Below are 25,069 nucleotides of genomic sequence, written 5' to 3'. Positions count from 1 at the left end.
TGCTTTGCATGCGTTGTACGCTTCTGTTTATATCACTTAACGGATGGTCGTGTTTATATAATGGAATAAATCTAGAGATAAACATTTAAAATTGTACTTAATGCTATTGTTTGAAATAATTTCTATGATTCTCACGTAGTCTCAAAAATTAATAAATGCTGAGAAATTTGGACGAGTAGGTCGTTGTACGTATATTATCTCATAATACCAATCCTTTTGACCTTGCCTGTAATTCACAGCGCTCTCGAAAGTACTTTAGTATATTTCTTAAACAATTCATATTGTTGTACTGAAGTTTTTTCACGACTTCGCCCCCTAGATTATTATTTCATGTAATTAACAGTCAAAGCAGATGTTTTTTTTTAAATTAACATAAGAGTCGAGGCAAAGTTTTATATTTACGACAAATTGTACGCTTTAGATCGTATCTTCGCTAGGATTAAAAAGGGTTTAATTAAAAAAATATCTTTAGGTTGTTTCGAAATATGAAAGGTACGACAGAGTAAGGGTTAATGAAATGTCACGAAGACACAAAGGCGTTCGTTCCTCACGGCGCTTTTTTCTTTTCTTCTGCTTTTTTAAACCTCTCCCGTCCGAGAAAGAATAAGTTCCTTTTACGTTCACGTCTGCATAATTTATGCTCGTTTTAATGGTGCCGGAATTAAGTAACACACGGGCGATGGGAATGAAAACGGGAAATGGACTGTGTATGAAAAAGTGTGAAGTTACGGCTGTGACCTGCGTTTTACGACCTTCTTTAACTGCTAGGGTTCTTCGATCATCTGGCGAGTTTGCGATGTGAAAGATCGTTAAAAGATTGACATGATCGAAAAGTTATTTTTTAATCGTTTCGTTGTGGGACGATCTTCGTATTATGTTTCCGGGCATAATGACACATGCCAACTTTATGCTTTAAGTACTCGAGTTTCGCGGTGCTCAACTTCGGTGATTAAATAAGAACTGGCGTCCTGAAGCACTTTCCTTTCGTCGTTAGTGCTTCCAGATAAGTAGCTCCGAAAGGGATAAGCGAAAGATTAACGCGGTGATAAATACATTCATGCAAAGTTGCAAATCAACGTTTACATGTCATGTTTTCAAAAATTTAATTTCAACTTACTTCGTATGATTGTAACTCACAGTGCATGCATAATCCATCGATGTATTCTAATTTTATAGTTCTGCAAAAGATTTAAAAGGGTTTGCAGCATAGTCATTATTGATTTTTTTATACAAATTTTTATTTGTATTATTTTGTCCTTGTGTTTGTGTGTATTAATTTGTTTTGTATTTACGTATTTCATAGAAAATAAAATATTTCATATTTTTTTTTTCATTTTCTAAACAAGTGTTTCTCAAAAAATTTTTTTTCCGGGGCTAGTCTACCCCCAAGGTTGTTCGTGATAAGTGAAAGAATGTTTAGGTGAATCTTGAGTAGATAATCAAAGTTTGAGAAACACTATTTTAAGTTGTTATCTAAATTTAGGGTTCCTTAAAAAATATTTTAAACTATCAAGGTTCCATTTTCACGTAAAATTATATAACATCAACCCAATAAAAAATATAACTAAATGCAAACATAATTTTAATATCTATAAGATTGGATTTAAAAAAGAACATTACTTGGATCAATAAGCTAATCTTATGATTCAAGAGGTTTTGCCAGTTCTACCACGTTTCTTTGACTCAATTGACAAAATTCATGGGTGATCAAACCTAGCAGCTGGCTAGTTGAGTTGTTAAACTAAGTGGATTACTACAGCACAAACTAACACTCGACTTTGTAGCCATATTATACTGCTGAGAAATTTTAATTTACTAAAAATTCAACGGAACGTGGTTATTTCTAGGCCTGACGAGAGGGGGAGGGGAGAGGGGAAAATTCCTGGAAAATTCCAAACGAATGTAATTATACACACAAATTAATTGAGTGTAGGCGAGCAAGAAAACCTCCATATAAATCAAGCGTGTATAGGTGCATACATAGCACTTAAATTCGGAATTCATTTGCGGCATGAACCTTCATCAATAATTTCCATTAGTTACACTTGATTTGAAATACACAAGAGTTCATCCCACTTCTCAGTAAGCAAAGTTACAATAAATATCGAGCGAAACTTAAAGACCGTGAAGGCAGCCGCTTCCCTCTTCACGTCAATCCTACTCCAGCTTACGAATTTGACTTTTAGGTTTATGGATATGTGTTAACTGGGAACAAAACGCGGATAAAGCAGGCTACGAAAACTGGTGAGGATGTGTATAAATTTCTACAAATAAGCTCGTAATTTGTTATTGAATATTATTTTCGGTCACTGAGCCCTTTATGGTATTAATCGCCGTGTTCACACCTGTAGTATCAAACGTAAGGGTAGGCGGTTAATAGGATGTCGCATTTTCTCGAATACGAGTTACGACCATGTCAATCTTATAACGGCGGTCCAAAACGACAGTTTAAGCTACACATTCGCGCGCGCTCTGAATAATACATGAGCGATTCGGATATTCCGCAAAAGTGCGAATAGATTGGCCATTAGCGGGTGCCGTTAGAAGTATTCGGCATTGTGGGGCGAACAGGGTCGGCGCTAAGCGGCCATAGGGCCGTTTATTGCCTATAAATATTTTACAACTCGCCGCCAGTGGCTTAACTCTTGTTTATTTATCGCCCACTCGCGAATCTAGATTCGCGACTGTCGATCCGACCCCGCCCGAATCCCGGGCACACTCCGGTTGATTGATAAAGTCCAAGTTTTTACGGGACGAAGTCAAGAGAGTCAATTCGATGGAAATGCGGTCATTCCGCAGGAGTGAATCTGACACCGGGCCACTCTTTCGAAGAATTATAGTGGCGGGTGCGAAGGGAGTTATCTCGCGACAAAAGTTTGAAACAGGCGAGAAAAATGTTCGCCCTTGGCTCCACTATCGCATCTGTAACGCTGAAATCATATTATTATGTCAAACGCGGTAAAAATGCTTATACAGGACGATCTAATTCGAATATTTTATGTTGACAGTACTGTAAATCAGACAATTGTCAATAATCACGCGTGTATAAAGTGTCAAATGTTAGTTTGCAACAATAAATTTACGAAATTAATCGCTCAGCGCGCTTAACTTATTCTATAGAAATAACAATTCTGTACAATCAAATTTTTTCTATTCAATAAGTTTTATAATAATCGAATCGAATGGCAGTCTTCACATAAAAAAGTTGCAAAAAAATTTTTTGGATTTTTTTGTCGTTTAACGATGATTTGGTACTAAAAACTCCAGAACGAAATTTAACAACCCAATTACACTGGCGTTCCTTTAAAATTTTCTCATTAAATTATGTTGATTAAGCGGTCACCCAAATATTTTTGTTATGGAAGACAGAGTAATTGGTATTATAAATTATTATTAATATCACAATTTTGATTCTGGTAAAATTCGTGTTGTTAATTATAATATAATAGATTCGTGATGCGCTTGTACAATCCGGACTTGAATTTCGGACTTCGTTGCTGGACTAAGGTTAACGTGAAGTGGGAAGCGGCTGCTTCCCCAATCGATGTTCGACACAGTTCTACTTATTCCACTCTTAACATATATATAATTTATTTATTATTATTACTATTTATTTTATCTGTTTTTTTGACATATATTTATATCGTGATAATTATCTACAGTATCAGTAGCCTTTCTATTATATTCTCTTTAATTTATTTTTTATTATTAGAAAAAAAATCAATTTACTATAATTTATAATTTTTAGTTTTTTTATTATAAAATTTATCTAGTAGAAATATTACCAATACCCATAGTAAATTCATTTCGTAGTTATGTCGGCGAATCGGCAAACTTCGACAACGTTACAAATCATCTAAAAGTTCCTTCGTGCGACAACCGATATTAAATTTTGCATTATCTCGCCGCAACATTGGGGGCAAAGCTTGCAGCTTTTGAGGTCGCTTTTTGATAGGCGATTGACGTAATGGCTCGGTAAGCAAATTTATATACACAAGAGTGGCGTTTTCATGAAATCCTAATAACTTAATATACTTATTAGTATGGTTGTTTTCTTAAACACGTTTTATATTTATAATAAATTAATAGGATTTAATTCTATTTTTATTAAACGAGTGGTCTTAGTTTTGAACTATTTTTAACATTAAAATCGCTACTAACGAAAATTAATATAATTATTAAAATAAGTATTTAGCAGCTATTTATAATATAAATTTTATACAAGATGTGTTTTAAATTATAGACAAACTTAATCGTTTACTTTAATTTTAATTACTAGGTATGGGGTGATATTTTATGGAGTGTCATATGTGTTTATGTTTTTTTATATATTGGCATTTATTTCTATTGACGAGAATACTCTTCCGTCGGTACGCTCGACGGGTCATATGTGTCCCGTCGATTCTGCCAACAAAATTAGTTGATACCCGTCGCGGAGCATTATTCAAAGTAATTGATGCATAAAGTTGTCGTCATGAGTTGTTGGTAAACTTTTGGACCGTTTCCACAAAAGGGGGGCTTGGTTTTGTTTGATTCGGGAATAAACAGGATGGGCGGTTTCGTATTGAATATTTATGAACGGAGTGTAGACACAAAGTATATAAATCTGGTCTCCCTATGATATAAAATATAGTTTGAATTCGCCAGTTATCTTTTAACTCATCATTTCCTTTAGGAAACAACAAGCGAGCAAACAGCGGCGGGCGATAAACCACTCTCGCGTGTGTATAATATTATTGGTAGAAATATTAAATTTTTATTTCCCGTCTGGACGTTTTCGCTCCTTCATATTCGCGAAAATTGTCGAAGCCGTAAAAGGATACGCCGTAAACGTTACAAACGACTCGACAACCCTTTCTCGGTGTATGATTTATGGCGAATTTAAGCTTTGCCGTAATTTTTTTATCCGCGCCGACGAATAACCGTATCGACAGCTTATAAATAGAGGTGTTTTTATTTTTTTGCACATTTACGACGCCGTAGATGTCTCGCTATGCATGCGCCATTGCACTTTATGAACATGCTATGCTGGGACACAATAAACGATCCTATCCATAGAACAACGAAAATATGATTAACCTTATTGCCATAGCGTCTTTTGCCGTAAAAATATAATTTACGGATGAAAATATTTAACATTAATTTTATTATTTTTTGATTGTTTATGTGCATCCTTATTAAATGTAGTTGTAATACAAACTATTTTTTTTTGTAAACTGATCGAATGAAAAACGAGAAGTCTTATTGCTAGGTTGCGTGTTTTGAATTTTTATATTTTACATTATTTTGAATATTATATAAACATGCGATCTAGGTGAAGGTCAAAGCACTAATATAATTTATTGTATTGCGTTCGCATAGACTGAATCAGACTAACATAAACACTATGGCACATACAAATTATCGTGTTTTGAAATCGAGTGGTGTGCTTTATTCCGCCAGTTTAACGTCGAAAGAGCTGTTTTATTGCAAAAATATGTAAATGATACAGATATACAGATCAAATTCAGGTGTTATAATTGGGCGGCGGTGTTGAGTCTAGGTTGTTCTAAAAGAGCTGTAACAGGTGGTAGACATCGAGTCATAGATTTCTCGCAGTAGTGAAGTTTTTTGTTCCTGACGCTGGTACCATTCGGTTGCTCTCTTTGTTTTCTTCGAGTGTCTTAGCTCTGAATCAAGTGTGTGAATCGGAGTCGAGTTGCGTGATGATGTGTTTTTTATACATTTTCTTGAATGTGTATTGAACGAATTCTAAAATGCTTATTTAGTACAATTCTAATGAAGCAATAGTATGTCTTCTGATGATGATTAAAAGATACTCATATGTACCATACTAATACGTTTTTTACAGTCCTTATTGTGGAATTGTGAGTATTTTGTCTATGTTTTGTTTTGTCAAAGCACTTTTGTTCGACTGTCGCTTTCTACTGGGCAATTATGTGAACATTTATAACAATAAATTATGAGCTAAAATGCTAAAGAATATATATATTTTGATTTAGAGGAAGAAGCACATATTTTAATTTCTCTTTTATTTTATTTTTTTCAGTTTCACGCTCAAATTAAAAAAAATAATATTTTGATTAATTTGTATTGAAAATATCACAATCAAGTTTTATTTAAACGGTTGTTTGTAAATTCATTCATCATTGTAAAATGAACGTTTTATATAAAAGAAAACGCTATTCTAACATCAGTAAATATTGTACATACAAGTATAAACCAGGAACTGTCAAAAATCATTAAAAAAATATAAGATAAAAAAGTTTTATCTAATAACTCTTAATTTTGAGATTATTCCATATTTGTTTAGTAATACATACATTTTTCAAAATATTGGAAAACATGGTGTAGTCTCCCTGATAGCTTTGTGAAGTAGCAGGGGTAGAGATCATTTTTATTTTTATCTTTTCTATTGCAAGTCAAATCCGTACGACCATCCAATTCCAACAAGTCAACACTCCTTGTCATATTTAGCTAGAAATTAGACTTATCTTCCACATCTCTCCACCTTGGTCACGCGGTGCCAATTGCTGATGCCGAGCATTCAAACATATGTGTATTTTAATATACTTGACGATGTCAGGCTCCTGATATAAATCGTACAGTTCGTTGTTGTACCGACGACGCAAGAATCAGTATCCTTCTCTCGAAAGAATACAGTCGCTGAGAGTCTTTGGAACACAGTTTACACGTCTCACACCCGTTTCCCAGATCTGGTTTTAATATAGTCGAATATATATATTTGTATTTGTTCTTATTGATTTTAATTAGTGATGCTGGAGACATACTATATATTAATAGCTTTGCCCCGGTTTATTCGACCGTGGATTTCACTCACGACGAACTAGGTAGGAGGTTGGAAATATTTTCAGTCTGCGCAGTGTACTAAAGCGAAGCTCGTCAAAGGCCTTAGACACAACTATTTGGTTTATTCTTATTATTATCTATTAGTGACAGTTTGAGCTTTGGGAAAATTGGTAGATTGTTGCAGCTGTAATTCTAAAAAGGATGGATGTATACTTGAAATAAATAAATTAATTTCATGAATTACAAGGATTTTGTACATTTATAAATTTGCCTAAGGGTGAACATGTATATAATTTTAATTTGTATGAAGTCTTTTATGTATGTTTTGATAAAGTTTGTTTTTTTATGCGCTTCATAATAATGAAAATAAATATAGCTCCGTTTGTACAATCGCTTTATAATTAAGCAATAAGGTAATCGTTGCATCATACTAACAAATTGAAGCCAAATTTTATAGCTTGTAAATCAGCTTTGTTAAATAAATAGCTTTTATGATACATAAATAACTGCTAATATTTATTTACTGTGCAAATTATGCTTATTAACATATCTGATCATGTTTTATGTTTTGTATAATATATTTAATACATTGAGTTAAATTAATTTAATATTAAATGCAAAGCTTATTAATTAAAGAGGATATTAATTAGTAGCATTCAGTGGCGGTGCTTGAACATTCGAACGTTGTTGATTTATAACCGATCCTATGATCCCGAAGTGAATCCGATTAAATTAATTCCTCTAATTCAATAAAGCAATTTGCTCCGATTTAAAAACAACGTTCGAATTCTTAATATTTAAATACTGCCGTTTCAGTAGAGAGGATAAGACCGAAAGCGGTAAACGGAGAATAAGGGGAGACGGAGTAAATCGAGCGGCTACACCCCCACACCGTCAATTTCCTAATCAAATAGAAAAAAAGTCGTTAGGCGCTATCCATTGAGATTAATTCGTTCGGGTCTCGCCGTTACTTCTTTATCTGAGAGATACACTCTCAGATTGGCGCAAAATGGGGCTTTTGTGTCCCGCTTCCACGGGACCGCCAGATCAACCCGTTATGGGCTATTAACCTGCATACTAATTAGTTTAATTACCCCCATCCGATACTGTAATACCTCACCCCGGTGATATATGAAGACAAATAAGAGGGGATAAGGGCACCAAAACTTGTGTTTACGTTTCGCAGATGTGTCTCATAAATTCGTGACTGTGGTCGCATTTTGGCGCTCGGGCGAATTAAGTCCGATGCGAATGAAATTAGGCCCCGGGTGTATGTGTGTGTCTTTAAAGTTTTAATCGACTGTACAGTAAATAGTCGTTTGGGATTAAAGACCTACCTTTTAGATTAACCGTGTCCCGGTTAGAACCGCTGCCCGAGATTAGAGTTGCTCGAATTAATCGAGATTTTTGTCTCGTTAGCGGTGGGATATGTTTGCTGATTACTTATTAGTTTTTAGACCTTGATACATTCCCTAGAGAAATCATATGCCTTAGAGTTAACTTCCAAGAAAGGCGAAAATATAGAAATATCAATAATAAATAAATAAAATTAAGGGAATGAGTTTTTATTGAAAATAAAGTCAAGTGTGTAACGATAAGATTTATTGTGTTTCTAGCCATAACTTCTTTATCAAAAAAAGTAATAAATAGCACCATTTGCTTCAAAACGACGGGTTTGAAATAGGAAACCCTTAATTTGCCGTAATGACACTTAAGTTAATTTAGGGTCTATTTTTAAATCTAATTTGGTCTAAATGTATGCAAATGGAGCTCCCCTGACATTTATATACGGAACGAATTAAGTTATTTAGCCTCTTTAGATATTTCCAATTGCTTGTGGTGGTATCTAATACACTTCTTAATCCCACGTGATAAAGGTTTATTTTTATTTACAAAATTATTATGTATCAAGCAAATGGTTTTCTTAACTTTTACTTGAATATTATTATTCGTGTGGAACGCATGACACATGTAATAAAATTTGTTTTAATGGTTAAAACTTTAATGAATATTTTTAAGATTTCTGTTCATACATCGTTTATAAGAAAACATTAAAAATAAAAAACTAGTTTTATAATAATGCTGTTTTTCTATAAGTTAAACAATAAAAATAATATCCAAAATTAATATTTCCCTACTCTATGAATTTTTTAAATTTACTTTAAGAATGGCAGACCCACTTTTTATTTTCTTTTTTTGTATTATTTAATTTACACGTAGAATGATACATTTTATTCATATTATTATTAGATTTAGTTTATGCAGGTATTAATACATTTTTCTTAATATAATTCGGAGCTCATTTCTATCTAATGATATTTATAGTATACTAGCTTTATTATCCAGCTTTGGTCAGAATAGATTTGAACTCATTATTTATTTATTATAATTATTTTTTTCATTGGCTATATACAATATTTTTAGTCTCTTGTCTTCGCGTATTGCACCAACACGTCGCTGTGAAGCTCAACTTTCAACTTAAAAGTTAAAAGTCGAAAATAGCAAAGTTGATCTACAAATTAAAAAAAATATATATACATATTTAGGGGGCGTAGCCCTAGGGGTAGTTGACCTCGCGGCCAATGAGACTATTCGGTGAATCCTATTAGATTGTTTATTAAGTTATAATTACATTTGTGACGTTCCTCGTGACTACGGTGAAGTTGGCGCAGGTGGTGATGCCGGTAGATAATTCTCAGGGTTCTTAGGCTGCGCGCGGCGAGTGTCAGGTGTGATCTTCGGGTCTGTCGGTGAGGGCGCGTGGCTGGTTCCTCCGGATGGCTGCTGGTAGATCTTCGCTCTCTGGTCTCTGCTGTCTCCGGCCGTCTCGTATGGTGCCTCCGATCGTCTATTGACCGTCTGCCTTCTCCTCGTCGGAGTCCGGGCTTATATCCTTTAGGGGGATGCACGCTAGCTGACCAATCGCGATTGTGCATCGATCTCCTAACCAATCGCTGCAGTCGCTTCTTAGAGTTCGAGAAATCGGATGTGTATTTTCGAAGGCGATTTTTTTGCTTGGCTTCAGACTTTCAAATTCTTCGGAAAGGATTTGCATTGTGGTGATTGATTGCGTCCGTACCGTTTTGCCACAAAAGGGATTCTCTTAACGACCCGTGTTGTGTGGTCAAAATAAATTCCTCTTCTGCTATGATGTTTGTCTCATTGTCAATGAATGAACGTTTTTGGTCACGGTCATTAACAATGAGACAATCGCCCTTTTAAATGTGCCTATATGTGTGGTCGCCACAGATATGTGTATGCTTATACATACACCCTATATTACAAACGTGCACGAAATGTTTTGCAAAATAATTAAATGAATTGTTATAGCTCCTCGTAGCTATCGCTGAAAACATATTTGTGTCTGGCAAGCTCGTTGAGAAGCTGGATGGCTAGTGTTAGAGGAGCGCACTCAATCCTGACGCCATGGTCGCAACGGTCAAGAGTTACTTAAAGTACACTAAAGTTTCTCGCTGGGTGTACCTTTTAATCAAAACCATCTCATTAACTTTCCTGCGCGTCTTTTATGTTTTCGTAGTTGCCGGCGACTTGTTGATTGTGTTTACATGTGTGAGTGTATTATTATTTCTTGAAGTATTATTATATGATCAATATTATTTTAAAAATTCGTTTTAACTTGAATAAAATTATTAAGGGTTGATTTTTTTATTTCTTGCTAAAGTAAAAGCTGCATAAAACATATGTGTAGTTGTATTTGTAGACTTTGTTCGTTGTACAGCGCCAGTTTTAATTGTTTTCGAATCCAATTGCGTCTATTGAATTGCAAATCGAATCTCGAAACACGTATGTACGTACAGTCGGAATTGTCCATCATGCACAATTCCGACACGAATAGAATAGGGAAGCTGCTGTTAATTAATAAAAGCTACGTTGGGTCGTTTTGAACCCGTCATACTCAGCGTTTTTCGTAAAAATAAAAAAGTACGTTATTTATTTTTTACGTACGTACATTTTTCTAAATAATAAAACACGTGCATGAATTTCAACCCCTCTTCATTATTGTCGTACTTTTGATTTTTTTATCCACCCTGTTGTTATTCGAAACTTTTGAACGATTCAATTCCCACTGTCGGTGAAAAGTTGCGATGGTTTTTTCGACCCCCTTTCTTCTACCCTATTGGTAGCGTTTTTCGATTTATATTGCCCCGCGTACGTAGCACACTCGCACACACCCTTAACGCAATGAAAAGTTTTCGGATCTTGTCTTTACCCTGTCGTAAATAACAGTGTCGTATGGGATTGTTTACGCATTTCTTCTTCATAAATCAGAGCGAGTTTATTTATAGCGAGTTTATACTTCCTCTGCCTGCAGGTACCAGCGTAATATATAATATAGTCTTACGAAGTATCAACCTTTTTTTTTTTTAATAAAGTCGATCTACCAGAAACAATTTTTAATGCTTAGTTTATTTCTCAAGTGGTATAGTGATATTATAAAACAACAGGTAAATAACATAAATAATACACTGTGTCTGTGCGACTGCTCTTTACTTCTCCAATCTCTATATTCCATTATTGGAAAATTTAAACCGCGCAACCGAAATAGATTATTGGATTTAGTAATGACGGTGTTGAATAATGCATAAATCATGATACAAATCGGGCTCCAGTCGTTTCGTTTCTGGGATTCATCGGAGACTGCATTCATCAGTTCTTGCTTTTGACCGACGGCTGAGATAATAGGCGCTCTCATCTGTCGCACCGAAGTGACCGCTCTTAAGCTGAACGGCAGTTTTCCCCGCTGTCTTTATAAATACAATATTGAGCATGCCTTATATCTTAGGCTCTCTAGGCGATTGAAATGAAGAAAGAGCGATATTGGTTGCAAATTCGATACGATTTGATGCTTTGTGCGTAATTGCTTTCTCTTTTGACTATGTATATACTATGAACACTTATCTTATTTGCGTGAAACTTTTTGTCAAACGTTTTTTTTTTATATTTTTACCACGGTGTCCTTGGATAATAATATTAAATTATCAGTGGTATGTGTTTAATTATTATATATTGTAAAACAGTATCAATGTAAAAAATCGTCTATCTGCTTATTTTAATATAAATGATTTAATCAAGTCATAAAGATTATAATGTATTCGTATAGCCCTATGCTAAGCTCATATTCTGCTCTAACCAAAATTTGGATATTGCCGCCTCTGTCTCTCTTTAACCCTAAATAACGAGCTCCGCAAGATTGGCACGTTCGTTTTCGTTCCGCTTTAAAATTCAGCGCCTCCCCCGCCGAGATTTTCTTTCCATATCGTGTCTCATTCGTGACACGTTTCGAAATTAGAGCTAGGACGTACAGGGGTGGCTATTAATATTTCACGCAAGTGTAGTGTGCGTGCGTCTCTCATCCCCACCAAAGGGTTGGTTGAAAATTGTCGTCTGTCCGCGTAAGTGTTCGGTAATGGGGTGCGATCATTATGGAAGGATACGTAATTTAATTTTAACACAATTTCATACGCGCATCGCTTCGCACGCTTAACAATCTTTTGACGTTATCACACGCGCGTGTGAGTGTGCTCTAACCACGTTTACTGATGATAAAAAATGGCATTTAACAATATTAGCTTTAGCTCCATTGTTTAAGTATTTAGTCGTTGAATTGGATTCGTCTGTTGATTTTGGCATGGGAGTTTATTTTAATAGAGTGCAACGCTGAAATAACATGAAATGGATATATTTATAATCAATACTCTAGAGAAGAAGAAACGTGACGTGTTTGTAAATTTGCCCAGTTTGTTAAAAACGCATTAGTACCTTGTGGAACCTCGGCTTAAATCGTTCTGGAAACGTGCTCGTATATCAAAGCAAATTTGACCGTAAGGAATAATACAAAATACACGTATATTTTAATTTATTAATTATTTATATCAGAATCACTGATAACTCAATTAAATATTTATCTTTTTGTGTAATTTTACCTAGGAACCTATGCACTGCTCGTTCCACCTTTTGAGAATGTAGCGAAAATTTGACATTGCGTTGTCATTGAATAGATGCTACAGCCTTACTCGGGTGTGGTTCTTCTTCAAAATTTTATACTGTATTCCACATTTTACTGATATCATTAATCTCATTTGAAGTAAGGGGTTTCTCAGTTTCTTTATGCTCTTTATTCTCATAATCAGGTTTCTGTAGCATTGTGCTGTTGCTCGCGATGTATATATTTTTAGTTCTTCGGCGATTAGCTCCTAGCCATGTTCTTCCACCAACTCACCATCGTTCCATGTTTTTCCCCATTGATACTTTTTATGACAATTGGCAGCTCCTTTTTATGTATTTATCTGCAAATCCATCAACACAATTCAGCCACAGTTTTCTCCGTCTCACGATGTAAAAACGATTTTTCCAAAAGTTACTTCGAAACATCGTTTTAGAGTTCGAAATGATTTATTGATCTATAGGCAGGCTTGCCGTCTCTTTGAGGAACCCTACTCTAGAAAAACTAATAGCATGATATATTTATAAAAAAAGTAAAAATCAACCTTAAATAATGAATCTGAACTTAACTACACTTGTTTAAGATGTACCTATATACTTCCTTTAGTCCTTTTCATAAATATTAAACAAAAAATAAATGAAGCGGAACATTGCCTTCAAAAGCACCCGATTTCTAGGTAGTACTTTCAAAATCAACATCATTATTAAAAGGGACAGATTGTAGTTTTTTGACGCGGTCCGTTTGTGTTTAATTTTTTTGCAATTAATTTTTATTTTATTCAAAGTTCAATCATTAATTGCAGGTAAGCTTTTTCTGAGGTTAATAACCCTTGATTTAAAAGCAGTGCTGTCCAATACCAAAAACAGCTGTTTCTATGTATTCTTAAGACATTTTGACAGTTGGACATGTCGATTCGTTTGGTAAACTATGAAACGTGTATTATTTATATTTCTGTCCTTAGGCGTTGAAGTCCTAAAATTATTAAAAATACTTATGTATATATATATACATATATATATTTAAAAAAATAATTTTATAATGATGTGCGCTACTTTCTTTAAAACTTTTAAGGGCCTTCCCCTGTACTCCATCAATAGAAAGCCTTCACTCATACTTTATGCTTTATTGTCGGGATATTCAGAATAATATATAGACATTATGTTTCTTAACGTCATACGTTATATCAAGGCGATACGTGGTAATATAATAGCTTTTACGTCACTATCACGTATATTTTAAAACGTTCAGAACATATTGAACTAGTATCGTATATTTTAAAAAATCAACCAAATATAAAAGTAGTATTTTTAAAGCTTGTAAAAGTAATATATTGATGGCGTTGTTGAGATTTAAAAATATTTGCTATGTAGTAGCAACTTTTTTTAGTAGCAGAAAACTTTTTATGATAAGTTTTTTAAAGTTACGATTTTTCAAATATGCGTAGTGTGTATTGCCATGTATGTATTGCATATGTAATGCCTTAATATGCAGAATTTAGATAAGACAGAACCATCAAATATGAGAGATCTTCGACGTCAGTTACTTGTTGATGAAGTGCATATGGCATTAAGCGACTTAAATTGCGCGGAATAACGATTATTTAGCTTTATAGTAACTGAAAATTGTATCATGTTGAAAGTTTTGTCCACGAATGATGTCTTTAAACTAAAAACATACATAATAAAAAATTTAAAGGAGTTCTTAGCTTTGATGTAAAATAATAAAACAAATTTTGTTATTACTACATAGTGTCCAAAAATAAAAAAAAAGCGTTGACTCATAGATATATTTAGATACTTTAATGTAAATATTTGAATATTCATTATTCAACTGTTTTTCAAACTATTTATAAATATTCGTTAATATTTTCTTTTAGATGTTTTAAATACACTTAAAACCGACCAATTAAAAAGTCTGTGAATTACAACAACCTATTTATAGGGTAGTCATTTTTTCCACAGACCAATTGAGCCCTCTTTTGCTTTTACAAAATTTATTTTTATTGTTATGCAACACACATGGCCATAAAAACGAATAGCCGCCAAATATAACAATGAAGAAAAAATACTTTGTAATTGCAGTAATTCAAGAAAATACTTATATTTCCGAATATTTTTTTGCAACTGTGGACTAACCTAATAGCTGGTATATTTTTTAAGATCTTTATTTAATAAATAAATTTATTTTATGAATATTTGACGTAATATATTTTTGGAAATAAAATTTTAAATAATAGTAAAATATTTTTTTATTATTTTTTCATGATATTTAACATGTTTTATAACATATATTTTTCTCGCAGTAAAAATAAAATCCATGCGATATGTTGTTAATGATCTATTATTTTTAAAATAAAAATAAATAGTCTCAAATTATATTTTACGATTCTTTATAACTTTACGAATATATTTGAATATTTTGTAGTAGAAAATAATGAATATTTAAAACTTTAATCGGCAGGCAAAGTTAATGCTTTTTTTTTTAGGTTATTGGAAAAATTTTGTCCATGGGCTATTCTGAGAAGGGAAAACAATTAACATTAATTAATACTGTGCCCTTTTAGATAAGTTACAAACAGCTTAAACTGAAAAATTACATTTAAAACGCATACAAGTCATATACCAACATGACAATGACAAAATTCTTTGATGTAAATTACTACCAAAATCTCTTGTCTTGGCCTCCAATTTTTTTCTCATGCCCTATATTCATCATACTTGGTCACCTCTTACTTTCTTCAGTTCTTATAATTAAAAAGACTCCTTGTTGGGATGTATATTTTCAGGAGTTTTAAAAATCAAACTTCAACATTGGGACCGTTGGATGAGATATACATATTTTTTCCTTTTATTCTTACGAAGTTCGTAAAAAAAGGACAGTAAGGTTTAAAAGAATATTTCGTAATACGAATATTTTAAAACATATAAAAATCTATATAATGTATAATATATATCGTTAATAAAATATCTATCTTTTCAATAGGATTCTGTGTGTTTATTATATTAATTAGCTTTTACTTTAAAACAAAACTGTTATGAAATTTAACTTTAATTTTGTTAAAACAAAGATAACTTCTCCCAAATATAAGTAATGTTTTTAAATGTTACTTAATGTTTTTAAATTCAATTATAAATAAATTGCTTTTTAAGCATTTTAATTTGCAAAATTGCTACTTATTCCAAATTTGTAGGTTTTGTTTGTAACACTTCTTTTATGCCATTAGCTTTAATTAAATCCGAATCGCTTCGCCATATATAATTACTTTTATTTCCGGTGATAAATTTAAATATATTATATAAAAAAGTATGCGAAATATTTTCCTGGTTTGTCCCACCACAGCTAGTTAGCGCCTAATGATTTCTTCCCTAATTATATTTGCAATCTTGAGCGACGATTAGCGCACCAGGGTGGGACTCAGGGGGTGCGCGCATAATTCAAATTTGCCCCGCCGCAATTTTCATTTGTTATGAATGGCGGCGGGGCGCTAAAAAAACACGCCATCTGGAACTGTTCAAATGGGCGCACGATTAAATTTAATGTCGGTGAGTTATTAGCGTCCCGTGTAAATAAATAACGCCCCCAGAGCCGGCCCTGTGACGATTGCCCCGAGGGAAAAAAGGCACGCGGAACGGTTATCCCACACCGTTCGGCGCCCACGTGGAAAAATTCGCGGAATTTTCGCGTCTATTGTTGACAGGCTCGGGCGAATACAGGTTGGCTCGAAATTTGAGCAAACGAGTCGTACAGAAACGGAGATTAAATATATATGTTTACCTGTACGCATTTGATACTATTTAGAGACTTAAATACAAATATTCGGATACCCAATATATTTGCCCAATTATTTTTTCATAATTCGAATATTTGCCCAATTATTAGTAATTAATTCGTATAGATCTGTGGTAGAATATATTTTAATTTATGATTATTGTTGCATCACCTCTAAAAACACAATTGTGCACTAGCAATAAAACAACGTTAGTGGGCAATTTTTATCTTACGTATCACCGCAGTATTTACATATTGTGTCTTTTTTATTATTTTTTGAAAAATTTTAGTATTTATTTTTATGGTATTCTTAACATTTAATATTATAAAAATAGTCATAACAGCATATAGCTGGAAAAAAAACACTTTGTGATTGCCGAAGTTTCAGATGTGACTAATATTTCTCAGTTAATATTATGCAGCTGTGGACATTTTTAATAGTTCATAATAAAAACATATGTTCTAAAATTATGAATTTAAATTTCTCACAAAATTCAGATTTAAATTTAAGAGAAATCAAAATAAAAAAAATGAATACAAGTATAATATACAACACAATCCTATTTTTGACAGTAGGAATAAAGAAAATTGAACTTTTTATTTATTTGTAGTTCGGAACATTTAATGTTATATTATTTTTTGAATTAAATATATTAAAAACAGTTTTGCTCCTTTTTTTAGTATTTACTGTATACAAAATTTGCGCTGTATTTATCGAAAATTCGTAAGCTATGAGAAATTCGATTTACTATTAGATATTTTAATAGTTAAAAACGAATATCTGAAGATTTTAATATTTGTGGAAAACTTATAATTATACTATGCGGACTTATCATATTGTTTTAGTTGCAGAACACAAATTTTAATTATTTCAGATTTTTAGTTTAAATATATTAAAATTATTCTTCAACTTGGAAGTTTCTTTTTTTTACTGTATATTAAAAAAAAATATAATAAAAGTACTACAGTTTTAAGCATGTGTTTTGTATAAACTTATGTTTATAATTTTATATGAAGAAAACCACTCAGTATGAAAATCCCAGAGAGACTCTCAAACTTGTTTTGTTCAGCACCCTCATCATTTCAGTAATAACTTGCGGTGTCTTTATACTAATTTAAACCCACGAATGCTGTATACAAAACTTCACGAATGCTGTATACAAAACTTTAAAGCCACTTTATAAATGCAAAAAGCCTTTGATATGTGCCTAGCAAAATTTTCTTAAATTAATTAACAAATATTTTTACATGATTTAATTTTAAATTGTCGCTCAATAATTATTACTTTATTATACTTGTTCATGCAAAATATATTTTGATGTTGATTAAACATATATATTTCATATTAATACGTTGTATAAAAATATTACATAGCATATTGTCTATTAATAATAACTTTTTGATCAGAAGGTGTTAAAATCGTAATCATTAATAATTCGCGCAGCTGTTGGCTTTTGATTGAATATATTTTTAATTGGATACCCTTTTCGGAATACAATATTTAAATAATGTCGAAAATAACATTGAAGCATGGAGAGATTTTAATAGTAAGTTTGAAATAAGTTCGATACCGGTATTGTTTGTCAATGTTCTGATTTGTTATATAAGTGGTATCCTGAGAATCAGGACTCTTATATAAAATTCAAGATTTGTATCGATGGCTTTGTATAAGTATATCTCGAATAAATTGGTTGCAATATTTATAGTGTCCAATAAAAATTGAAACGCGATGATTATGGGTAATCCCGGATAAATCTCAATAGATGAAAATATACTGTTTGGGTAATTATAGATTTATCTGTAAATCAGTCAGTATTATAAATTATACACCGATCTAGTTTTTACATAAAATATTCTATGAATATTTTTATGTTTTTTCCAAAATCAATCAGTAAATCTTCGGTTAGAATATTACTGGTAAATTAACAATTTACAATAAACCTTGATATACATATACATATGAGCGTTTTCAATTTGTACAGATTATAAATAATTAATTATAAATTTAATAAGCTTCTTATTGTCATCGTTTGTTGAAACAATAACGATTTTTAAGCCGAGTAATATTATATTTTACAATACCTTTTTATGTTTATTGATTGAATTTGGTTTTCATTGTATAAATATTTGTACTTTTTAAATTTATTTCAATGTGGATTTATTATAAACTAAAATTAAACATCACATCAAATAATTACTTATATTTCGCACAATCTCAGATAATCTCAAGTTTATTTTATCATATATTAAAAGATAAATATTCACATGGGGTATTATAATGTAATAAATAATTTACGAGCATTTCTCCTGTGAGGTTTCATACTTAAGATTACGTTTCGAGGAATGACATTCATCTCCGCCGTCTGCGGAATCTCTCCCCCTCTTTATCTCCATTTTTGAGGACGTATTTTAAGTATCAAAGAGTATTTTTAAATGTCCCATCATTCCTTTGATGCCTTTGTAACATGAATTATTCGATACGGCGAGCGTTTTAAAGGCACGCAGTTCGCTCGTGAAACATACATAGGTGCGGTAAATTTTCTGTTTCACATGTGTACAATGTATAAATGTAAAATACGCTGAAGATGATGTATGTAAATATACATAAGAACGCTTAGTTTAATTTAAATTAAATTACTATCTTTTTTATTTTAACCAAATAGGCGACCTTGTATAAAATTTAATTTACCAGTTTTATTATCACGCGCGTTCATAGTTTAATAAAACTAAATGCCACAAGCGTGCAGTTCTTGATTAAATTTATATTTATTAATGATACGTATTTTTATTACCGTCAAAACTGAATTGATTTGACTGTTAATATTAATGAAACGGATAAAATAAAGTTTAGTTCAATAGTCGATTTATTTACCAAATAAATGTATATACATATGGATAATTTTATTTTATTTTTGTTTCAGGTATACATCACACGCAAAATAATAGTGCGCAACATGAGGTAAGTTTTATTAGTTTTTTTAAATATATCATTAATACGAGGGTCAGTCAAATGAAAACTTTTATTACGTAGTCTATATGATATTTCTACATGGTTTATTTTCTACATGAAAATATCCATTGCATTTAAAAAATAATTGCATTCAGAATTGTCCTCATAATCTACTCTAGCGGCCAACAGCAATTTGTTTTAAAAAAAACTCGCTAACCTTCTGTAATTGGTCGTTCAAAATCAAAATTTTCTGTGGAGGAGAGCATGGAAATAAATACGGAAACTCGGGCAACCAATTATAACTTCGTCTAAGTACTCATCTGAGACTTTCTTAAAGACTTCTACTGACATTCACACTTGAACTTCCACTTCAGAGTTCAAGGTATAATAACTTCAATGGCCCCTAAACTTGTACTGCAACGAAGACCGCAGAAGCCGCCGCCGCTTCTCTCTTCGCATTCTCTGGTTCAGCCGGACGTCCGTAATCTAGAGTTCAACTCGCATCGGTAGGCTGCAGACTGCAGAGATTTCCCCTAATTGTGTTACGAAAATAAATTCCCTGTATAATTTTAACATACACTATCAAAGAATGCTTTACATTACTTTTATATTTTAAATGTTTAAATCATTTATAAATATTATTTATTAATTTATAAACGTTTTAAATGAAAGTGGATTTCTGTTTTTTTTCTTTCTGTAATAAATCTATTTAATTAAAGAACTCATTCTATTTACAATAATTTTAATATCGATGAAAACGTGCTAAGTATTTCAACAACTGGAAGGTATAAAATGTAATTATAAGCATTATGAGCATGCAGGCAATGTGATAAAAGTATTCCAATTTTCCGCCGGATGGGCAAGTCAAACACCGTCGACATGAAAACCCACTCTCAAATAAAAATTGTTTTTTATTTAAATATCAAAAATTTTACATAGTTATTTTCTTAAAGTAAATAAATTAATTTTTATATATTACATATATTAATACACCCATACCTCGCTATACGGCCGCTCTTTATACGGCCTTTCGCTATAACGGCCCTCTTCAATTAAGGCACGTTTTCGTTTAACGGCCTAAAATGTTTCGCTATAACGGCAAAAAAACTTTTTTTCGATGTCGATTTTTAAAAAAAATTCAAAATAGATTTAATTTGCATAGTTTTAAAATGAAAGGTGAAGCAGCTAGCGCCGATGAGGCCGCATCTAAGGAATATCCCAACATTTTAAAGGGAATTATTGAAAGAGGTGGTCATAAACCTGAACAAGTATTTAACGTAGACGAAACAGGGCTTTATTGGAAGCGAATGCCTGATTGCACGTACATTTCAAAAACCGAAAAATCTGCGCCTGGTTATAAGGTGTCTAAAGAACGATTAACTTTGCTACTTGGTGCAAATGCCGCGGGTGATTTTAAGCTAAAAAATAGTCTGAAAATCCAAGGCCTCTTAAAGTAATAAATAAAAATCAATTACCCGTCATATGGAGATCCAACAAGAAAGCTTGGATGACTTAAGCTACTTTAGAGGATTGGTTCAAAAATCACTTTTGCACAGAAAAGAAAAAATATTTGCGAGACAATAACTTAAGCAACAAGGCTTTGCTAATTTTGGATAATGCACCAGGGCATCCTACTAATTTATCCGAACTATCCGAAGATTACATGATTGAGTACCTTCCGAAAAATACAACAGCTTTGATTCAACCAATGGATCAGGGTGCAATAGCCACTTTTAAGGCATATTACCTACGCCGAACTTTCCGACAACTTATAAGGAAAACCGATGGTAAATCTTCAATTAAAACATTTTGGAAAAACTATAACATCAAGGATGCTGTTGACAGCATCAGTGAATCATGGAAGAAATTAAAATTAACAACAATGAACCATGTTTGGAAAAAAATATGGCCAGAATGTGTAAAAAGTACTGATGCAGAAGTTAATTGCCTTCCTGAAATTAGGCAAAACATTTTGGATCTAGCACATGATCTCGGCTTTGAAGGTTTGAACGAACGTGATGTGCTTGATCTACTTGAAGCTGATAGGGAACCCCTTTCATATAAGGAACTCATTCAGTTGCAAGCAGAACCGGCATTTGATGAAGAGACAGGGTCTGTTGTAGTCAAACAGCTAACATCAAGAAAATTGTCAAAAGCTTTTTCCTATTTCGAAGAAGGAATAAACATCTTCCTTGAAAACGATCCTGACGTCGAACGTAGAGCTAAAGTTTCTCGAGGAATTAACTCAGCCATTAGCTGTTATTAATCACTGAAGAACGAAAGAGACAAAAAGGCAAGACAAACAACGTTGGACAATTTTTTTAAGCCAGGCCCATCCTTACCAGCGAAAAACGAGAACGACAGTGATCTGTAGGTTACCATTTCTCGTCATCGTCTTCAGATTAAAGCCATTTAAAAAAAATTTATGTATGTATTTATACACATATTTTATGTAACATGAAGTAGTTACATTTTTGTTTATGGATTATTGTTGGTTTTTGGAGTCTGTTATTATTTTATGTACAAACGTATGTACTTGTTATGTATGTATTTTTGATTTAAAAGAAATAAAAAGATAAAATGCATTTTAAATGATAAACCATGTTACATATTTAACAAATTTGGAACCGATCTCATTGAATTTGTATGAATTTGTATTAGAATAATTGATTCGTCATACGGCTTTTCGCTTTGCGGCCAAGTTTCGTGGAACGTATCTAGGCCGTAAAGCGAGGTATGGGTGTATAGTAGAAATTTTATATTTTGCATTTGTAAATTAATTTTTAATTTTTGTTTTTTCTGAAAGCGTGTTATATAAAATGTTTTGTACAAAAATATGCCACAATTCATCAACCGTGTTATACGAGGTTTTGGTGTATGTATACTACTTTAACGTTTTTGTATTATTAATCTTACATAAAATTAACTAAGAAGGTGTATTCATATTTATGAAAGCTTCGTGAGTTATTGATTTGTTGCTTTAAACCTACCTCCAAAGTCAGCGGCGTCTCACAGAGACGCGAGTTCTTGCGTTACGCTAAAATTTTATGACGATAAAACGGCGTAATTTGATAAAGTGCTTAATTTCACTCGCGTTTGCGGAACTTTCGCAAGTCCTCTCCGGTTTTCTTTTGTGCCTTTGCATTTCGTTACTTCACCTCCGAAGTTGGCACCGTGTTGGTATTTGCTTATATTTTCCAGCGTGCCGCGTCATTGGCCGCTGCTTCCCATACCCGTAGGAATTTTTCCATTCCACGAGTTGGAATTCTCCACCCATTCACCCGCACCCTCTTCGAGCGCCGAAGTCTTTGTATTTTTCATACGCGCCTCGTCCGAAAACAAAGTTTGCTTTCAATCCGCCGGGGATATTTTCTTAAGTATCTCGTTAAATCGTTTTTCGAAGCTGTATAACTCGCACGAGCCTCTGCCTTTCTCTCCGGAGGAATCATTAAATTGTCGGTATTTATAGCGCCATCAAACTTCGACGTTTCGCCGATTCCTTTCGGCGCATAAATATCGTTGCCGGCGAATTGACTAATACAAGGCCACCTTATTGGGCGATTAAATCTGCCCCACTTTCTGGGCTAACGTACAAGGGCTATTAGAGCGGGCGCTGTTAATTGACTCCTGAATTTTATAATGAAACGCTGAACTCGGAGAATTTTAATCGATTCTTTATCGCCGCTTTATTGCATAATTAAATTTGATTATGTTCATTGGGGGTAGGTACGATATCGATTCATTGTGTTCGTGCACATGGGATAGGAAACGTGAAATAATGCTATATACTTGTGCTTCATCCTCTACTTACCGCGTTAAGTATTAAACCCCGAAAAAGCTTCCTCGTGTATCTCGTATGCTCCGCCTGGTGGTATACTATACGTATTTCTCGACTTGAATTTGCCTAATTTTTTATTGCCTCTCGTATATGTAGTACAAAAAGGCATTAAAAATTCCATGAAATGCCCTCATTATTCATTATTTTATACACATCTAAATGAAACATCCACAGGCTCTAACACATTAACACGAATTCATCTTGTATATAGAAACAGTCTAATATATACAAACATATATAATTTAACAGTGTTTTTTGATTTTGCAAACAAGTACTACGCAAAACCTCGTAGAAATGTTTAATAAACATAAACAGTGAGTCATATCCAATTGCTCCTAAGAAAAACTTGGGATATTCAAAAGAAAAATATTATATTTCATCAAACTGAGATTTCATATTACTGATCTATATTTTATTATTGTAACCTTCTACATATTCCTATTGTAAACCCTTGTATTTTTAATGTATTATTTATAATATTGACTTACTATCGAACTGACTACCCTATACGCTTCAATTCAAATAACTACTATATTATATAAACAATATATATTAATTTGAGAGCTTATATTATTTTTTTCGTTAACATCAAAAGATTGATGACAGTTGAACAGTAGAAAGTTTTAATACGCGTTAGTATAAGATATATTAAATTATTCTATTGCAATAATGATGTATTGTCGGGACCACCCATAAGCGTTGCGTTAAAATTTTACTTGTTAAAAGGATCATAAAACTAGATTTTTCCCCAAGATGAATTCTTCAAATTATCGGTTAACAGATAAAATATTAAGCATGCATACTGGCAATAGAAATGCATTTTTATTACCAGTATCCATTAATAATGCAATAATGTTAGACCTTACATTTTAAATTTATGTTGACAATAAACGGTGATTCAATCAACGCTAGTTATCGTATATATGAGCAATGTGCCTCATTGTAGTTGTAGATTAAATTCGTCAAGAAATCCCATGATAGTTAAAAAAAATAACATGACTGGGCCATCCAATTGCTTTATGGTAGATAAGTCAGAATATTTAAATAAATTTAATTTATGATAAATGAGTCATGAAACCGATTTTAGCTTAGTTTACCGCTGCACAACTGGTTCAATAACACACGATAGATTGAGACATTTCCCTCAAAGTACCCTCTAGCGAGGCATTGAACATCTTACATTTTCACAAGCCTCATATTTTTTTCAACTGTGTCTTAACCCGTTCTGCACATATTTTTACCATCATCAGATGTGACACATTTTAGTCGATTTCATTTCAAATTGTACATTGTTAACGTTTTCTCAACTTCATTATTACTATTTTTATCTATAGTTGTTCTATACAGATTATTCATAAAAGCTAATTCTTCAGTCACTTCAAACAAAGAATCGACTCATTGTAAAGCCAGTGGTCCCTAAAGTGTACGCCGCAACATACAAGGGCGCCGTTATTACAAGATTTTCACCAGTATTTACATTTTAAATACAATATAGCGAAAACCATTAACTTGTAATTGTTTGCATAAGTTTCTAAAAATGGTTACTTACTTTTACTATTTTTACCAAACCCTTTATTAATACAAAAATTCGCTATTTCGCAAAGTATGTACACTTTGAGAAAAGTTGAAAATCGAAAAAAGTTCAGGAACTACTGAATAAAGCCAAATGAAAATATTTTTAAATCAGTTGCTTTGTTATTAAAGTGCATAATGTGCTCAACACTTCTAGCAACCGTTC

The 25,069-nt window shown here is 32.7% G+C and overlaps 1 protein-coding gene across 6 annotated transcripts in view; it reads left to right on the top strand.

The window, feature by feature from the left end:
- sfl (N-deacetylase and N-sulfotransferase sfl) overlaps nucleotides 1-25,069 on the top strand; it is a 313,934-nt gene that overhangs the window by 60,497 nt on the left and 228,368 nt on the right. For 5 of the 6 annotated variants that reach the window (XM_088199104.1, XM_088199102.1, XM_088199100.1 and 2 more), the window contains one exon: nucleotides 19,465-19,502. The exons of the other annotated variant lie outside the window; for it this stretch is intronic. The gene's annotated coding sequence lies outside the window, so the exon portion shown is untranslated. The remainder of the gene's footprint in view (nucleotides 1-19,464; nucleotides 19,503-25,069) is intronic. 6 annotated transcript variants of the gene reach the window in all.

Source organism: Plectrocnemia conspersa, unplaced genomic scaffold, assembly GCF_051122295.1.
Source record: "Plectrocnemia conspersa isolate PC_06_02 unplaced genomic scaffold, ASM5112229v1 ptg000012l, whole genome shotgun sequence".
In the NCBI taxonomy this organism is placed as follows: Eukaryota; Metazoa; Arthropoda; class Insecta; order Trichoptera; family Polycentropodidae; genus Plectrocnemia; species Plectrocnemia conspersa.
This window is presented reverse-complemented; position numbering and strand designations above follow the sequence as displayed.